Source organism: Hetaerina americana, unplaced genomic scaffold, assembly GCF_022747635.1.
Source record: "Hetaerina americana unplaced genomic scaffold, ioHetAmer1.1.p SCAF_6, whole genome shotgun sequence".
NCBI lineage: Eukaryota > Metazoa > Arthropoda > Insecta > Odonata > Calopterygidae > Hetaerina > Hetaerina americana.
In genome coordinates, this window is record NW_027287205.1 from 72579778 (window position 1) to 72591314 (window position 11537).

Genomic DNA, 11537 nt, shown 5'->3' on the forward strand with positions numbered 1-11537 from the left:
CATTCCACCGTCGCAGACATAACAATTTTGGAATAGTTAAGATCAATTAAATGTTAATAATAATTATTTCATGTATCGTATAATTATAAGTACGTTTTCATGGCCTGGAATGACGTTGAATTACTCTTAGAGGCTGCTAACATATCATAGGGCATTTAATGGAGTATGATCATATTAATATTTGTTTTTTTCTCGCTCTCTTTTATTACGAGAACAGGGTTGAGGGTAATTGAGACAAGCGGGTAAGGAAAAGGGTAAAATCATGCACTCAAATTCTTTAAAAAGGCGAGCATTGAAGTGCAAACCCATTTAAGTGTAAGAGAGAAGTTTTTTAGGTTGGTTTTTAGAAGAAATTCTTTGGCTGTCTGACTCACTACTGCCAGATAATCTTGACTGTCTGTCTCACTGTTGCTAGATTTTAAGTGTATATACGAGTACGTAGGCAAAAATATATTCCAGGCCACGTCTATAGAAGACGAATCGAAGACCAGAAAAATTTTAAAATAGCAGAGAAAGTGGATGATTTTCTATGTCTAAGACGCAGAAGTACCAGCGTAGGAAGACATGTGTGATGGCGTTTTTAATATCAAAACTAAAATTCGAAGCAATGCTAAAATCCTTAAGGACAATGAAAATAGAGCATCGGTTTTTCAACGGAAAAATCGTTGTTTCCAGTAAAACTGTTAACATCTCTTATCTCTAATCATGTTGAAGTTTATTATTCCATTTTCTGCAGTCAGAAAACAGAAATGATAGCACAACAAAGTGAAAGAACATAAAATGAAATCGAAATTTGGAGCTACAAGAGAGAATTTTAGATCAAATTCATTATTCATGGAAAATTAATGACACCAATGATAGTCCTAAAACAGTTATATAGGGAGTTGAAACCATTTACGCTAACATGCTCGTAAACTTGAAAAATTGGTGATGTAAGGATAGATTTCATGTCTGCTTTACTTCAATATAGGGAGTTCAGATCCTGGATAATTGAATGATTTCATATTATAATGTCTTTTTTGACTTTAAATCCCGAGTGGTTATCAGATAAATGCGTCACATTACTTTTTCTCATGGACTATGATTTTCTATACCGATATCTAATTTTTCAATATTTGCTCCCAGGTCTACCTTCGTCTTACTACTGTAAGAACCACTGTGCTTCTCAGCCTCCCTCATTTCCAAGTCGTTCTACTTATCCAGAGTATATTGCTAGGATCCGAGGGTACTGGGATGTCGTCAGTAAGTTGACGCCCTTAGATCGTCATGAAGCACGTTGTTCTCGGTCTCGTAAAGGATTAAGGACGATGCAATAAATCACATCCATCGTCGAAGAACTAACGTAGAAAGAAATGAAGCAGGCAATAGAACTGTGTAAGAACTTGGAATTTAACATTTCTTTCACTTGAGGCCGGGATGAAATAAATATGTTAACTTGGGCTCAAGTTCTTCTCCCTCTCCTCACTGTTCTCGTGACAAATCAACTGTCCACAAATATTTACTGAATTCAATGTTGGCCGAAAGGATAGCAGGTGAGTGTTGTGATATCGATGTGTTAGTCACTCCAACTTAATATAAGAATTTCTAAATTATCAAAATGCTGAAATTCTTATCAATTAGACGTTCTTGTTATTAAGATAAATATCATTATTCTTTGATATAAGAAGTTATGGTATTTGAAGACTTCTCCTTAAAGAAACGTAGTCTCAAGTGGTTGAGATTAGATATAGATATTGTAAATTTAAATATCACTAATCCTTAACAAGATATGATAAAAGAATCGTATGATTTCCTTATCCATCATAAATCTCTTTTCCATTATGAAATAGCAATTCTATATAGCCACGTGCTCGCCATAAATTCTCTCCTCTTAATAATTTGGAAGGGTAAGCACCGTTTGAATTTTCCTTATCACTGCCAAAGTGCTGTTTGCCATTGACTGTGTGAATCGAGCTTATCAAGAGAGAACTCTAAATGGCATTTTAAAGGGTTATCATGTAATAGAAGATTATCAATAACTGGGCGGGCATGCTAACTATCGGGAAAAGTAAAAAAAATACCGGAAATGTAATCTGGGCGCCTATGCGGTTTGAGAGTGGTTGTGAATGGCATGTGGTCCCATATGGTTTCTTTGTTCGTTTCAGATTTCACCCACACCACGCCCAGAAAAACATTAAACCCTGTGACAAATGGCTACGGTGCAAACCGACGGCAATACGCGTAAACAGTAAATAAACAGTCGAGAAAGCCATTGACGCCATTACTTGAGCCTGACAATTTCTCATGTCCTCCCTCGGTGCATTCCACCCATTCGTATGGCTGGCCTTTCTCCGCCTCGCTTCCCTTGCCATGCTGGTGATAATGCTCTTGTTCCATCGGCGCCACTGGTGCGTCCGAGAAGGTCGTCCATTGTCAGCCCCGTCACCACGAGGCCCTCGTGGACAACTTTATAGCCCCTCTCGCCCTAAAGCACTCAAGGAATAACAAAGGCTGTCTGTGCTTTGATTTTTACGCCCCTCTCTATCCATCCCACTCATAAAGGCTCTCTAGAATTATGTGATTGTTTACCCTGTATCCATCTTTTGTGACAACGCTACTTAATGAGACGCTCATGAGAAAATTCATATTACATTCCTTTTCTATGCACTTTTCGTCTTTCAGTGGGAATTGGCCTTGATAAAGTAAAAAAGAAAGACTAGGAATACGCATGCACTTTTTTTTATTAAGTATACTGTTCGGCACAAGGGCTTTGGGAGGGATGTATGAATTGAAAATAACGTAAACCTTCCATGCAACAATTTCAGAGATTCAAATTTCACGTGCAAAAATCGACAACACAAAGCTTAAATGGCGCAGATGAACGGTCAAGATTGGTAAATTGAGTTTTCGGGACGGGGGATCGTAGAAGTCTAAATATTACGTAATGACATTCTAGTTCTACACCTAAATCGACCTCATACTCTACCAGTCATTATGAGCAGGGTAGGGTGGTTAAGGCATCAGGCTTTAACTATAATGCTGAATTAATATATATCATTATTGAGGGAATGTTAAGTACAATAAGGTCGTCCTATTTGGCACTTAACCTAGTTTGATATGCGTATCGTTTTGTAGTGAGGGACTTAGCGAATGGCTTTCTTGAAACCTACGAATTCTCCTTAGACGAGAATATTTCATTGCCTTGATTTGGCATAAGTTGAAAAAAATGAGCCAAATGTTTTCTCCGTGGTCTACTTGTTCTTAATCCCTATTGGGTTCGGCTTACTTGTATTATGATCCCACTATACAGGTGTACATAGATAACAAATCAAATTACAGTGATATGATATTAGATATTGTAAAATTATTAGCAGCAGCTTGGTCCTTGATGAGCCTCGGTAATACACATTACTGTGCTCGTAAACACTTAACTCATGATATCAAATGCAAACACAAAATATCCTTAAATCTCATCCTGCTAACTAGTTATATCATAACGTCAATAACATATATATCAACAGCATGTATATTATAACATCGATAACTAATTATTTAGCTTAATTCATTTCAAATATCCATTATTTCCCTCCCTTTACTTCATATCCCAGCATTATTTCCTCTATTATCGATTTCAGCATTCCATTACCTCTTAGCATCTCCAGCATCCACTTGTCCTGCTTTATTTCTCCCAACTGCCGTATCTCGTCGCTCACCATGCCTAGAATTTCATTGTTGGCTTTCCTTTCCGTCCATTTTGTTTCCGCCATTCTTCTCCATAATTTCAAAAGCCTATAATATAAGCTAATTTTCATTAAACGACCAAGTTTAAATGTTTTTAAATGTATATCGTAAACTTCCTTTTTCTTGATGACCCCGTTGCCTTCGTTTTCATGTACTGAATTCGTATCCCATACCAATATCAATGATTCTGCAAGATCCCAAGTAATAGTTGTCATCCCAGCTGACTGGCTTACGAATGCTTGATCGTCTGCAAAATTTACTGATTTGAAAAGTTTCCCAATTACTTTCACACCAGCCATCCCTATGCCACTCTTATCATTTCCTTCGCATGCACGTATATCGAAAGGTATGAGAATATTTGATAATTGACATCCTTGTCTTGCTCCCATGCCTAGCACTACGCATTGAGACTTTCCATTCTTCATCCTCACCTGTGCTATCTGTAGCATGAACAGGTTCCTGAGAAGTCTACCTTTATGACCTACCTCTATCTTTTGCAAAAGTTCATTAATTGTGCCCGGTTAACTTCTCAGCAAAATTCATGAAGCATACAAATACATCTTGTTTATGATCAATGTTTTCCTCTACTTGTAACCTCATAATTGCTATTGCATCTTGCCTACCCAACCCCTTTCACAAATCCAAACTGATCTTCTTCCAAGTACACATTTGCGCTCTTCTCCATTCTTTAATGAGAATTCTAAGTGATATATTTTCCGCATATGAAATCAAATTTAAATTCCTACAATCCTCACATACTGCTGGTTTTCCCTTCCTTTTTTTTCTAAACTACGGGGACATCCCTCTACCCACAATCTTTTTCGATTTCATATTCTTTTGTCTTTTCTCTATCGCAGTCAAGTATTCCTGGTCCTAAACTATCCTTATCGACACCATATTTACTTCCTATATCTGAAATCCCTGTCTTTAATCTTCACCATGTAACAATTTCAGAGTGTAAAAATCATTCGCCTTGACTGGGATTCGAACCCAGATCCCTCAATATCCGGTCGAGTGCTTTAGCCACTTAAGCTACCTAAGCTATATTGAGGGATCTGGGTTCGAATCCCAGTCAAGGCGAATGATTTTTACACTCTGAAATTGTTGCATTGAAATGCACATTAGCGGATGACTCCGTTAAAAGTTACTGTTGCGGCATCTCCCGCAGTTTCTTTGGAACTTTACCATGTAGTTCCTCAATATATTCTATTTATCTTGTCGCCACCTATTTTTCGATTAATATTGGACCCCTTGCATCTCTAATAATGTGTACGTAATTTCCTCTCTTATATCTTCACACACAGTACCTTTCTGTATGGCACACCCATTTCGCCCTACCTCTGTTATTTCTTCAGATCGTAGATCGTGTTTCTTTAGTCCTATCATTTCATTGTCTCCGTTTACTCTGCAGCTCTTCATACATTGCTCTCTCTTATTTTGTATCCACATTCTTCCATTTCCTACCTTCATCAAATCTCCATAATCATATCATTTGTAATCCATGGATCCCTGTCATTTTTTCTATGTACCGTTCGCATTGTTTTGTTTTCTGCCCTCTTTACCCTTTGTTTGAGATTATCCCATCTTTCTTTTTGTTTACCCGTATCATTATCCTCCCAGAAATCCAGAAAATGTCTCCTGGCTCTCTTCTATTTTCGTCCCAATTAAATCTTCTTCATTCCATATTATAATGATCCTTCGCTTTTTCAGTCTCTTAAGTTCAGAGCTACAATTAATGTGCACTCAACTGTGACCCATATCGGCATTTGCTCACGGAAACCTGTGCATTGATCACTTTTTTATAAAAATATGCCTGAATATTATAAAGTCTTGCGGATATCTTTCTACATATCCCGACATTTTCTGTGCATGCATAGGTATGTGTACTGTGGTGCTTGACCTGGTGATAGTTGGGATTAAGCTGTTTCTACTTCAAAACTATACTCAGTTTTTTCCCCACGGTCATTCCTTTCTCTTAGATCATACTCTCAAGCCACATTCCCGTCCCGTCCAAACCTCACTCTCTCTTCACCTACCATCGCATTCCAATCCCTTATCACTATCAAGTTTTTCCCGTATAACTCATCGTGCACACTTTCTACCTCTTCCCCCTACGACCGCCGGCAGGGATAAATGGCGGAATAATGCACAATTCGTGCATGCGAATTGTGCACACCGTATATTACTGGCATAAATTATCTTCGAGAATAGACTCTAGGGAAGTGGCTTCAGGAACAATTACTAGACAAGTGGAAGACTTAGGCCTATATTTATTTTTACCCTTAGAAGAAAAAAATAAATATTCATTATACTTAGTAATATGATTACAGCTGAAAAAGGTTTAAATAAAAGCATAATTATCACCAAAAAAAGTAATGATTAAAAAACAAATAACATTATGCGGTGGTTTCCAATGAATTACTCGTTCCGTTCCCCCCCTTCCCCTGTTAACAAAAATGCGATAAGCGCATGAAATATTAGTCAATGAGTTAATGCTGTGAACAGTTTACCTCCAAACTTGGCTCATAGTAGTGTGTGTTTTCATGCAATGGAATATGATTTTTAGTATTTCCTTAAAATAAATTGAGTATTGCTTGGAATTTTATTGTTTCCTTCCCATCTACCAGCATGTTGTCTAGTAAATAAAAACAGTCCCTTGAGGTAGATTTATTAGGTCTCCAGATCACCGCATAGACTGCGTCTGGTCTGGACCGGAAAATTCCAGTGGCGTTGCACATGAAGACAGCGGCAGCTCTGTGAATTCTTGCCTCATTCGAAGGTGAAAAAAAAACGATTGCGTTGGAAGGGGCGATGCTCTTTTAGGAGGGAACGGCGAGGAATAATAAATGTGTGAGAGAGGAAGCACGGGTATATTTTCGTTTGGGACTTTCCCCTGGTCAGAGGTAGAGCGTGAATCTGTCGTCGATCGAGATCCGCGGTGATGAGTGAGGCGTACATCATGCTCGACCCCAACTCAAATGCCGAAGTTGAGGCAGAATGGCCTCCTGAAAGAGTCCCTACGGTTCTTATTTTTCACGGAGTCCGTGTGGATAAGCAAGCAAGGTTCTATTTTACAAATCCTTTCATTCACTGCCCACGTCAGTCATTCGGAATAAAAAGGGATCGGTTTCCCTGTGAGAGGCTTCCTCTGACGTCACGGGATGTTTACTCGAGCTGGTGCGCAGAATGCAGAGAGTGCGTGCATGTGGAAACAGATGCGGCCGAGAGAAATCTCGCCCCCCCCCCTCATTCCCCCTTTCCCCCGAGATGAGAGTGCGCTCGGAGGAAATAACTTTTTTGATTAATGCCGTACATCTCTCGCTGATATGTTTGGGTAGAGACAGAGGGTAAACACTCATAAAATTAAATTGCTGAGCAGTATATATTTGAGGAAACTCAGTCAATGAAACCATTAGCGGAACCAGGGCTCAATTCCGAAACTATTTCCGATCTCCGAATATGGGAGATGTAGATTTCCCTGAGGTAATCTCGCTGGCAAACGCCTTTTTTCTAAATAGGCCCGTGGTGTTAATTCTAGTGATAACCATTCGGCCGCTTGACCCCTAAGCTGCCTTACCTGCAAGGGTTCGAGCTTCTCTCTTGCCCGATCTGTCTGCGCCGTTTTCATTCTACCCTTACTCGGCGTATGCAAGTTGTCGAAGACAGTTTTGTGGTACTACCTAGCTATTAACTTTGTTGTTGCAAAAAATATCAAGGACACGGTATTTAAAAGAAGCTAAACTAACATCTTTGAGAGGGAGTCATAATAGAGAGAAAGTTGAGCGAATATGCAAAATAGAGGTGTTAGCTTTTTCTGAACATTTCAACCGAGGCTTAGATTAATCTCCAGTTTCTTGACAACACCTCCACTATACTATTTAGGGTCGCCCCTCAAGTGTGCAGTTACGTCCTGGGGCGTCGGCGAATTCACTGAATCGTGACGATTCGTAACAGAAAGTTGAGACCAATTTTGATCTCAGTTTGCTCGATTTTGCACGTGAGTTCACTCCCCAAAGGCCTGTAAGCATGGGCCGATCGTTGGTGTTCGATACAGCAACAGTCGAATATGGTCCATTTCCACGAGATTGGCTTCGTTTGAAAAAAAATATTCCTATTTAGGCCAATGATTGGCAGTGATAGACGGATTAATCAGGTATTGACCTTAAGTCAACCATTATTATCAAATGGAAAAAGTGTACATAATTAATCTGAGTTAGAATACTGTTAACCACGATGAAAGTTTTTACAGGGACTAGAGGTCATTTATAGTAACCTTAATTAGGTACTTAGTATTATTTTGTATTTATGAAATTGCAGTTTAAGTCCAGTATACATATGTTGGGACCAGTTTTGTGGTTACTTGTTACTTGCTCAGGTACAGCTACTGCTTAGGCTGAATGTGCGAATAGTTTTCACCCACTTTGCCAAGTTGTGTCCCTTTTCGATGTGGAAATATTTTTTTCATTTCTTGCTATCCTGGGTACATGGGCAATAAAGATATTATGAAGGCCTGCTCCTGTACTCAACTTATCTCAAAACAAAATACTCGGGGTAGACAGCACTGCCGAGTTTTTAAGCCACAGGTATATGGAGGAAACAGTACAAATTGTGGCTATGACTCTACCATTACACTTATATATATCATTACACTTTCACCTGTACCATTACATTTTTGTGTGGCATTGTGGCTATGACTTTACCATTTTTCCTTTGCTTGCTTTTCTTTAAAAATAATTGCAGATACACAATGGATAGATAAACGGAAATTGTGAAAAATTGGAAGATAAAGTGATGCTGTAAGAAAAAGTCAGTTTGTATTGTCTAAAATAATGAGCTGAGTTTGAATTTAATCTATAGCCTCAACCCATCGTATCATATTGAGAGGATATGCATGTATTTTAAGGAAAAGGGAATGCATATTTACATGGTCATAGCCAAGAGGGGACAAGGCCACCTCCTAAACTTGTAAAGAAAGCATTGGCAGTTTTGGTCTATAAACTTAGACTCAGTATCATAATTGCTATAGTAAATGTATATGCACTAGACCACATATGAATGATGTGATTGTAGTTATATCTGTTTTCCAGTTCTAAGCGTTTGATTTTAGATATGTGAGTTGAGTATAATGGGACACTGTTACTCATCCTTGACACTGAAATGTAACAAAAATATCTACCCCCAAGAAATTAATTTTGAAATAGGATAATTCTTGGTGATATGTGTACAAGTGTGCATATATGTATTTATTCCAAGAAAAAATAAGTATCACCTTTTTTTTGACAATGAATCTTATTCATTTGGATGTAATATGAAATATTTGTCCAACATCTTGAAATGGAAATTTTACAGTCAAGTTGTAGGCATTAAAACTCAATGTTTGAAATTCTAGACTACAGGAAATAGTGGCATATGATTTAATGTCCTATGATTTTAGTTGAGAATATCATTTATTTAAATTCACGGAGCTTCGATTATTTTTCTTTGATTGAGCGGATATCCACAGAGTTTTGATTCTTATTGTTGCATATCGGTCCCAATGTTTTGAATAGGGTAGATTTTGATGGTAAATATTTGCATTTCCTTTGCCTTTATTTTGCCATAATAATTCTTAGCCATAGGAATTTCATGATGACCTAGACTATGCCAATTGATTTATCTTGATCTATTATATGAATAATAATTTAGGGTTTCTTTATGCATTTGAAAGTCTATCAAACAACGGCCATAACCTCCTTCACATATAAGAAGAAGCTAAAATGTTTTAGATTCAAGATCATACTTTCAAGTATGAAAACAAGCTTCAAGGAATAAATAAAGGAAGTGATTTAAAGTCCGGTTAACCACTTCAACAAGTACCTTAGAGAATTCATAAAAATAATTGTGCCTAATTAACAAGTAATGCTGAGGAGTGTGACCTGGATATTGAGGATAGTGTACCTAAAATTGAAGCAAGTGGGTGACCTATAGGATTTTCTGTGTCATGCTTTAGTAATAATAACAAGTCAGGTGTTAAAACGAGCTGCAGGGCTTCAAAACCTGTACATTTTGACGCATGAAGGCATTATTTTACTTTATTTCATTGGCTCATATATCTCTGAAATTTTTTCCTTGTTTGTGAGTTTGAAAATTTGGCAGAATTTAACAGTATGATGAATGGCAAGTAGTGGCATGAGCAATGGTCTGCATGTGCCAAGGAATGTAGCAGCCAAAGGAGTGGGTGATTATTATTATAAGCCAGATTAAAGGAAGAATTGATTTTTTTAAATATTTTCTAGCTCTGAATATTTTTGAATGTTAATAATGTTCCTCATTCAAAATTTAAAAAAAAACATAAACACAGTAATCAACCCGAAGGTTGGTTTGGTAGGTGATTGTAGAGTTCACCCAGTACTAAGCCCGACGGCGTGTGAAATTCAGACATCAGGGTAGGGGGGCTAGTTTCTTTCCCTGTGCTGGTTATGGTTTTCCAGGAAGATCTGGTACCCGAAAAATCACATAGCTTGGGTGGAGCTTCAGGTGCCCGGGAATCGAATCTGGGACCCTCCAGTCAGTAGTCAAACGCTCCACCCCTGTACTACCGCGACCCACTCACTCAAAATTATGTGGCATGAATACAAATATTGTATACTAAGGATAATTTTAAGGCAGTGATGAGTATGGCTAACCTCTAAGGTTTCTTAATGGAAAACAATCATAATTAATCTTTTGGTGAAGCAATAAAACTATTGAAGTTCACTACCACAATTTCAATGACAAACCCTGAAGTGGATAGATATATTTCTTCTCTGAAAAGAATAAGGACATTTATGCCACGGAAGTGTCAGTATGGATGAAGAAAGGTCTGCATGATATCCATTGAATAGGTATGATCAATTAGGTCAAAGCCTTAATATGAAGGTGATTGACATTTTAGGATTTTGTACAGAAACTTTCAGCTACAGTCTTTCCTAAAATATCATCTCTTAATGAAACGCATTAAGTTAATTTGCTTGTATTTTCTTAGAATTTTCTTTATAGCTTTCAATTTAAATCCATGGAATTGAAGCATTTTTTGTTTTAAAATGAATACACAGAATTTTAAAATGAGAATTTAAAATAAAAATTAAATTGTCATAAAAGTGAAAATCTATTATGATGTTCCATTGACTCAACCTGAAACAGCCACATATTTCCAATGCTATCATATACATTAGTTGCAGATTATTCTGCATCCACATACGTTAAGGCTACATTTCAATAAAATTCACTACTTTCTACCATAAGTGTTGCTAATTACAAATCTTGTGCTAATCAAAAACATATACACTTTATAAAGTGAACCCCTATGTTTTTAGTCTCATGCCACAACAAATTAGCCTCAAAGGGTGAGAAAGATGCATGGCATGACCTTAGCACTTCTACACCAAGTGTATTGATTGCAAATAATATACTATGCATAAGGGAAAATTTTACTTAGTCAGCCCAATATTTTGGATAACATATATAATATTTTTATGTCATTTTGTCTTTTATTCTTTTACTTTTATGCTACTTTTTGTTATTTTTTATAAATATAGTCCAAAATGATTATCATTATGAACTAAAATCTTAGAAAACTGTAAAATCCTGAACATTTGAACCTTCAGAATACAGCTTTTACCTCTCCTAATAATATTTAATAAGTTATTCTGTAAAGTCCCAGTTCATTGATTACTACATATGCTTATTCATACATTTTTTTCAATACAATTGTCACCCTGCTGGATGTCTTCCCTCTTATGCATATTACTTTATAACTATCGTTCCTGTAACAACTGCTTTTCTTTCATCTCACCTCG